This window comes from Monodon monoceros, unplaced genomic scaffold, assembly GCF_005190385.1.
Source record: "Monodon monoceros isolate NGI ecotype Baffin Bay Population unplaced genomic scaffold, NGI_Narwhal_1 Super_Scaffold_12, whole genome shotgun sequence".
Classification (NCBI taxonomy): Eukaryota; Metazoa; Chordata; class Mammalia; order Artiodactyla; family Monodontidae; genus Monodon; species Monodon monoceros.
The window spans coordinates 112975468-112983691 of record NW_021703768.1 but is presented as its reverse complement, the minus strand read 5'-3'; positions in this window follow the sequence as shown (position 1 = coordinate 112983691).

Sequence of the window (8224 nt, the reverse complement as noted above, 5' to 3'; positions counted from 1 at the left end):
CTTGGATAGTGTGATCTTTGGCCTCTTGTGCGTCTTGGATGCCTCCGAAAATGCCAAGAAAGCTGTGGCTCCTCTTCAGACACAGGAACATACATAAACCTCCATACAACCTCATGGTCCCCTGATTTAGACCCCCTTCCCCGCAAGATGGCTGTAGAACAGAGCATCTCATCATCAAGACACTCAGCCCACAGGACTGAGGCCCTTCTCTCACAGAGAACCGGAAGCTACTTTCCTGAGCATCCACAAGCCCAGCACTGTGCAGGGCCTTGGCGTGAGCTGAGGGAGCTGGTCAGTCTCCAGACCTCTCTGGCTTCTTGGCAACATGCATGCCTGGAGCTCAGCATTATTGGACCTGCCGCCATTCATGGCTTTGAGCCAGGGCTTCTCCAGTGCCGGCTCAGGCTAAAGTGTTTCCATGTGGTTCTTTGACTCTGCACCTAAAAGGCAGTTCTCCAACTACAGCCGGCTGACTATAAATGACATTTCCATGTGGCGGGGAAAGGAGCCAGAAGGCCTCTGATTCCAGCTGGTTCTGGACATCCTGGACCCTGAGATGAGGCTCTGCACACCCAAGGTTCCCCACTAGGGATGATGTGCAAATGCCCAGAGGCCCTGCTCCGTGGGGAGCAGGAAGCCCCGCTGATGAGAAACAGAACCGACACTTCCTAGAATTCCGCACACAAAAGAGAAGTTCAGTGGAGGGATTTAGAACAAAGAAAAGCCTAGGCTTTGGAGTCAGACAGTCAACGTCTGGATCCCAGCTCTATCACTTACTCCCTCTCCCAGCCTCAGTTTCTTCCATCTGTAAAGCAGAAATGCATGTCTCCTAGGGTGTTTGGGAGGTTGAAATGGGCTGATGCACGTGCAGCCCTTAGTACAAGGCTTGACCTACAGCAAGGGCTCAACATTTGGAAGTTATCTTTTTTGCCCTTCCTTCCAAGAGGACAAGACCCCTATCTGATGGTGCTTGTGGGGTCTGGCACTGGGGAGGTAGATCACAGCCAGGCTTGCTCCCTGCAGTAACCATCCTGATAACCACAGGAAGAACAGGAGATGCAAAGGGAGGGGATATGAGTTACTGTCTCATAATTCCTGTCTGAGGGGTGGGGTGGGGAGGAAGAGGAGGGAGGGAGGGGGAGGGGACAAACTGCAAAACTATCTACAAGTGGTTTTAGGAGAGGAATTGAAATTCACAAATCATTGCTGCTATTCCAACCGTTATTTTGCATCTGTGGCAATTCAGTAAGAAGGAACTGAGGTCCGCTCTGAAAGCCTGGGGGGAGAGGGAGGCGCAGCAGAGAAAGGGTGAGGGACCCAGGACTACATCCAGATTCTAGAAGGGCTCTGAGCTCAGGCGGCAAGTGCTGGGCTGGTCAGAAGAGGATTCCGGTAGGAGGAGGACAAAGCTGTGCCTTGAACGATTGTCTGTTGAGGGAGAGAGACACCCACAAGCTATGTCTTGCGGCTCACCAGGCAGGGGTCTGAAGATAAGGAAGCCTGCTCTCAGGGGTCTCGATTTAGGCTCCCTCCATCTTCCAATGCACTCGGTCACACACAACAGCCATTCATTTCTGCTTCACTCAGAACAGGAGGTCCCCTCCGCAGTGCTGCCCAGCTTTGGAACTCTTAATGACAATGAAAACGCAGTTCCCTCACCCTACCGCTAGGGGAAGCCGTGAGCCGGTCAGAGCCCTGAGGACACTCCCAGCCCTCCTCAGGGGCCAAGGTCCGTCTCCAACTGACAGGGGCAGGGGGTGTATGTGGGGTCCTGGGCTGTGAAAGGAAGCTGACTGTGATGGGGGCTCAGCCCCATTTCCCCCAGGACACCCTGCCCAACCTTGGAACTTCATGCAGGTGTCCACATGCATTCTGATGACTCTGCTTCTACGGTCTCTGCATGGGCAGGGCCCCAGCTGCAGGCTTTTCTCCAGCCTTTGTGACCACATACATCTTGTCCTGGACTGATGACATGGACTCTCATCCTAGCAGGAACTTGATAACTTAGACACATTCATATCAATCTCTGTTCTCATTTAATTTTCATTTTTATTATGCATTTAAATATTGAATGACTTAAATATATTTAAATAAGCAATTACATCTCCCTCCAGTCTTTCTTTTTCAGGGTATGCGTTTTCCCACAGTCATAATCAGGGTGCGTACACTTGCTTTCTTCAGTTATTTCCTGGGCATTTGACATGGCTTCATACTTGTCATATTGATCTTATTGGCTATTCACTAATGGCATCAATGACACACCTCAGTGTATAACCAATCTATGGGCAGCATTTTCACTGGTTACATTTTTTTTTTTTTTACTGTGTTCAAAGTAACACCCTAAACTATTTATAAAATGATTTTCCTTTTGAGCTATTCCCCTGGAGATGTTCCCAGGAGCTGGATGCCCAGTTGAGAGCTGTGTGAAGATTCTCTGTGGGCTTGATGTTCTATGAATGGCCTCTCACTTATCCACGTGCCAACCCAGCATAGTGCATTCCTGATTCCCATTTTACAGATGGGAAAACTGAGGTAGGTGGAGTGGGTATCTCCCTGTGCTATTTCTTGGCATGTGACCTCCTCCCTCACGATGCACCCTGGGTTTAAAAGGAGACCTGAGTGTCTTTGCCCAAGGCTGTAAATGAGTAACAGTGGAAATGCCCGGATGGTAGCATGGAGATAATTATAGGATGAAGAATGTCGATTCTTCAACCTCTGAAAGAAGCCTGCAGATGTCTGTCTCTGGCCAAGCCCAAGACTGCCCTCCTCAGTCCCTCCAAGGACCCTTTAAGCCAGGAAGGGCATGCTTTTTGGGTCTCTAAGTCCTTCAGAAGGTGTGAAAATGGGGGCAGGTCAGCCACATGCAGTGCTGGCTGCAATGTGTAAACACCACCTCAGAGCGCTGCTAATCTCCCAGGTCAGGGCCTGGTGCCACCAGCCGCCCACTGCAGGCACAGAGGCCTGGGTGGCTCTCACCCAGTTGCCTGTATGATCTCACATCACTGGCAGGCGGTCATTGGGCTCCCAGGACCTGGCAGGGGACCATTCGCGGGTACCTCTCTCTGCCCTGCGGCAGCCTGAGCGCCTGCCCAGTCTTCTCTAGATGCAAAGCTGTCGCAGCTGCCGGGCCACAGAGGCGCCAGGCTCACACAGGCATCTCTGGCCCCCAGTTGTGCCCCTGGGCGAGGTGCATGGGGCTAACCAGAAACACCTGTGTACATGGAATTTCCTGCCCCAGTTCAGCCTTCATTTCCTCCGCCAGTAAAAACCCAAGGCGTGCAAAGGTGAAAGAAACCAGCCAGTCAGTCACCCAGACGACGGCCACCAGGGCCGCAGAGACAGGACTCTCTAAATTAAATTTTAATTCCCACCCGATGGCCTGGCCAGGACAGCCATGATTCAAACCATGTAACCGCCACCACGGCCAGGCAGATCCCCGCCCGGGTCCTTGCGGGAATTAACCTCACCCCTGGGCTAGCGGACAGGGGTGTCTGCCTTGGCCATCAGGTCATGGAATGAGACCCTAAGAATGAAAGCACTCCCTTTTCCCTCCACCTCATTGTGCAGCTGCAAGGGCTGCCCAGCTGATTAGCTGCTCACTGCCCCAGGCTGTTTGAATTATTAGGTGCTGGAGAGATCAGATCCCACTGGTGATTCAGGGACATTTACCAAGACAACATCAAAGCCGGGGGCAGCCCGGATCCAAAGTGTAGGATAATGGTCAGGGCCCAAGGCTCTGTGCTCTGTCCTGGCCCAGCAGGTTTAGGTGAGGAGAGAGTTGTAAAAATGCCTCCATTTTTCCAGAATATTTTTCCAGAGATTCCTACCGGCTGGAGGAGGCAGGGCTTGGAACAAGAAAAGAGATATTGAGCTACCTGTTGTATGGTTAAACCAACCAAATCATCGTCAGAGACAGTGGCTTGCCTGACCATACAGCTGGCTGGGACCAGGCCGCCAGACTGAGTCCATCACTGAAGACTGAGTCGTGACTCCCATCTTCCCATCTCAGCCAGCCATGAAAAGGGCAGGGAAGCGGCCTTGTGGGGGTGATCCTGGGGTTCACAACAGACCTGGGCTCAAAGCCCAGATTGTGTTCTTACACAAGCTAAATTCTCTCAGTTTCAGTCTCATGGTGATAAAATGGGAAATCATGATAGCCCCACCTTTATAAGGTTGGTGTGAGAAATAACAGAATGTCCATGAGGTGCTTTATGCTGAGGAATGTGACAAGCCAGGAGACCAGATGAGGCTGCTTTTGCCAGGAAACTTCTGATTTTCTGTCAGTGGCATGTCAGCCATGGTCACCATAGGAACGGAGGTGAAGACTCGCCCTTCAGGAGGACTTGACCCCATCCCTAGACACCCACATCCCCACTTCCGGTCTCGTTCAGCCTTGTGCAAGATGCACACGCCCCCTTCCCACCCTGTCTGACTGGTTTCTTCTTTGAGGGGTTCAAACACCAATATGTGTCATTGGTGATGGCAGGTGAGCCAAGGGATGGTGAGATTGGCACAGATCCATCCGAGACCTGGAGAAGCAACTGGGAGACAGAAACTTCAGGACAGAGGGCTGGGAGCAGGAGGCCATAACCAACTCCCTAGCAGAAGCACTGTAGAGCCCTCATTGGGGAGTGGAAAACATCCAGGTTTTTGACAGCTGCCATCCGCCATATTTTTAAAAATAGTTTTATGATTTAAAAACTATATATGCTTATTATAATATACTACGACTACACACCATAATGTGGGTGAATCGCATCAACAACGTTGAGCAAAAGCAACTAGACAGAAAAAGAGTTCACACTGCATGATTCCATTTGTATAAGGTTTTAAAATAGGAAATGTAATCTGTGGTGTTTAACTCAGAAGCAGGTCATCCTTGAGGGTGGTAGTGACTGGAAGGGAAGACAGGGGAACTTCCGAAGGGCTGCTGATGGATGTCCTGTTTCTTGATCTGGGGACTGGTTACACCGGTATGTTCACTCAGCGACAATCCACTGAGCTGTACACTCATGATTCCGGCACTTTTCTGTGTCTTTTGTTATAGTTCACAATAAATTTCCTTAAAATCAATTTCCAGGTCCTTGGCAACACCGTGTTAAAAACAAATATAAAACATTCATGCTCAGTGTAGAAAATGGTTTTTTTAATGTAGAAACTTGGAAACAGATCCCTCATCCTACCATCCTAAGTTACCTCTTTTTATTTTTTAGTCTATTTCCTTCCCACCTTTTGCCATGTATGATGTGTGTGTATTTTATACATTTAGTCATATTTTTGAACTTAAAAGTGCCTGTGTGACTTTTGTTGTCTCAATATGATATTGTAAGGATTTGTGCACACGTCCTTAATGACTCTTGAAAACTATCCTTATGACAATGTAACATGCCACCATAGGGACATACCATGCTTTAACCTAGTGGTTCTCAACCTCAGTTGATTTTGCCCCTCCTCAGGGAGCATTTTGCAATGTGTGAAGACACTTTCGGTTGTCACAACTTGGGAGGCGTAGTGGCTGCTGGCATCTAGTAGGTCAGGGATGCTGTTAGAGAGGACAGCCCCTATAGCAAAGAATTATTTGACCTCAAACGTCAACAGTGCTGAGGCTGAGACTCCCTGTAAATAATTAATAATAATAATAATTAATGTTATTAATAAGGCAACAGCAAACTTCCTAGATAAATCATGCTGTGCACCTCTGATTATGTCCTTTGTATCAGTTTCTGTGGGCAAGCTCCATGTTATGGCCACTTTGAAGAGCTTGATATGTATTGCTAGTCTGTCTTTCAGAAAGTGGTTTCTGTTTACCCACACCATCCCGATCCTTCCTTCTCTAGTGACAAGCTCTGGCCTCAAACTTTAGAGACTCATGGACCTCCCATTCCTAAAGATATCTTCTTTGCCCAAGACTCCCTCTCTCACTGTGGCCCATTTTCTCATGCTTTGTCAGCAGAGCTTCCTGAAAGAGGTGTCCACATCCCTCATCCTTCTCTCCACCCACTGCTCTGGGCACCACAGAAGGACTCCCACCCCCACCATTCCACTGAGACTATCCTCAGAGTTACTACAGGCCCCCCTTGAACCAAACATCAAAGTTGTTTTTCAGTGCTGGGCCACCTGACCCTCAGACACATTGGCCACAGGCACCCCTCCCCCATCTCTCTTAGAAGATTGCCTAAGACTCTCGCACCTGCCACTCCTTAGGGCTGGTCCTCCCCAGGGCTTGGACCCCACCCTTTCTCACCCACAAACACAGAGATGATCCCAGCCCGGCCTGCTCTCCTGAACTCCAGACCTATATTTTCAACCAAAACAAGGCAGCTTGGCCTTTCTCCCAAGCCAGGACACTTGAGCCTTCCACAGTTCACCTTCTTTGGTGATCTTTCTGAAACAAAATCACAAATGCAATATGGTAGACTTGATTTGAATCCTGATTCACACAAATCAACCTTAAAACAAAAATATTTTGGGGACAATCTTGGAAATTTGAATATGAACTTGGTATCAGATATTAAGAAACTATGTGAGATGTGATAATGGCACTGTAGTTGTGTAAAAAAATGTTCAGTTTCAGTATGGGTTCATGGGAAGTTCATAATACTATTCTCTCCACTTTTTACAAAATTTTTCATACATTAAAAAAAAACACAACACTGCAAATCTGACAACACTGCAAACAACACTGCAAAATATTCTGGTATTCCCTACTGCCTAGAAAAAGTCCATGCTTAAAGGTGTCATACAAGCACTTAGAGCCTTGTCTTGCATCCTTCTCCAGCCTGCACTTCCCCAGACAGACTCTTCTGCTCGGTCTGGCAAAAGCCAGGAGCAGGGGGTGATTTGGGTTCCAATCCCCTCCTGTAGTTGGTCATGCTGTCTTCTTTCACCTAAGAATTCCTAAAAATCTTTGCTGCTGGCTGTTTCGTCGCACAACAAATTGGCCATAAGACCAATTGAAATAACATAAAAGATAAAATAGTGAAAATAAAAGAGGACATTAAAAAGGACATAATGAAACATGAAAATTAATAACAAAATTTTAAAAATTTATTGTGGAAAATGAAAATACAGAAACTATTTGAATACATTTAAAATGTGTGTAGAGGGCTTCCCTGGTGGCGCAGTGGTTGAGAGTCCGCCTGCCGATGCAGGGGACACGGGTTCGTGCCCCAGTCCGGGAAGATCTCACATGCCGTGGAGCAGCTGGGCCCGTGAGCCATGGCCGCTGGGCCTGCGCGTCCGGAGCCTGTGCTCCGCAACGGGAGAGGCCACAGCAGTGAGAGGCCCGCGTACCGAAAAAAAAAACATGTGTGTAGATTCATGATTACAGTTGTATCTGGATATATCTTAGAGATTGTCCTTTCTCAAAGTCGATCATTAAGGGTTTAGGATCTAATGTCAGGCGTATGTGAGTTCTTTACAATACTAAAGAAAACTCTGCTGTAAGTCTCTTCAGATTTCCCTGGAAGTAAAGCTGATATTTCTTACCAATACATGTAGCCCATATAACTGGTAGTACACATCTGGACTACATTTAAATGCTCCATCACATGCCCAGTTTTAAAATTTCACCAAATCATCTAAGCCAAATTCTGTGCCAAATACCAAAATTCTGTCTCCATCACGTTACCCACTATCAAATTGCAAAATTTTTTTCACCGTTTTCAAGAAACTTATACTCATCAGGAATCATGTAACCATTTATTTGGCCGAGGGAGGGGGGGATAGGAAGTGCTGATTCTTCTTTTGCCTCCAACTTCTAATATTGCAATGATAAATTTGGTAAAGATGGCATTAGAGGGCAATTTGGATCTAAATTAGCCAAAGAATTGACAATTAATGCTCTCGAAGAGTGCTGTGAATCACTAGCTGCCTCTTTTATATTATCTTATATGGCCTTGAAACCAAACCGTCACCTAGTTACTTTATCTTTTACGGCAGAGGTGCCTTACGGCCAAGCGGTGTGGTAAAACTGCTTGCGGGAAAGAGTTTACGGCAAAGATACAAGATGCGGTTAAGGTTCTCGGAAGAGAGGACGCGGTTAAGAAGGCACATCTTGGGGCCCAACCTGGACTTATTGAGTCAATTCTGGGAGTGGATTTCAGGAATCTGTATCTCAGCAAGCTCTTCAGGTAATTCTTTTTTTTTTTTTTAACTGTGGTAAAATATATATAACAAAATAATTTTTAAATGTATAGTAAAGTGGCAGGCATTAATCACATCA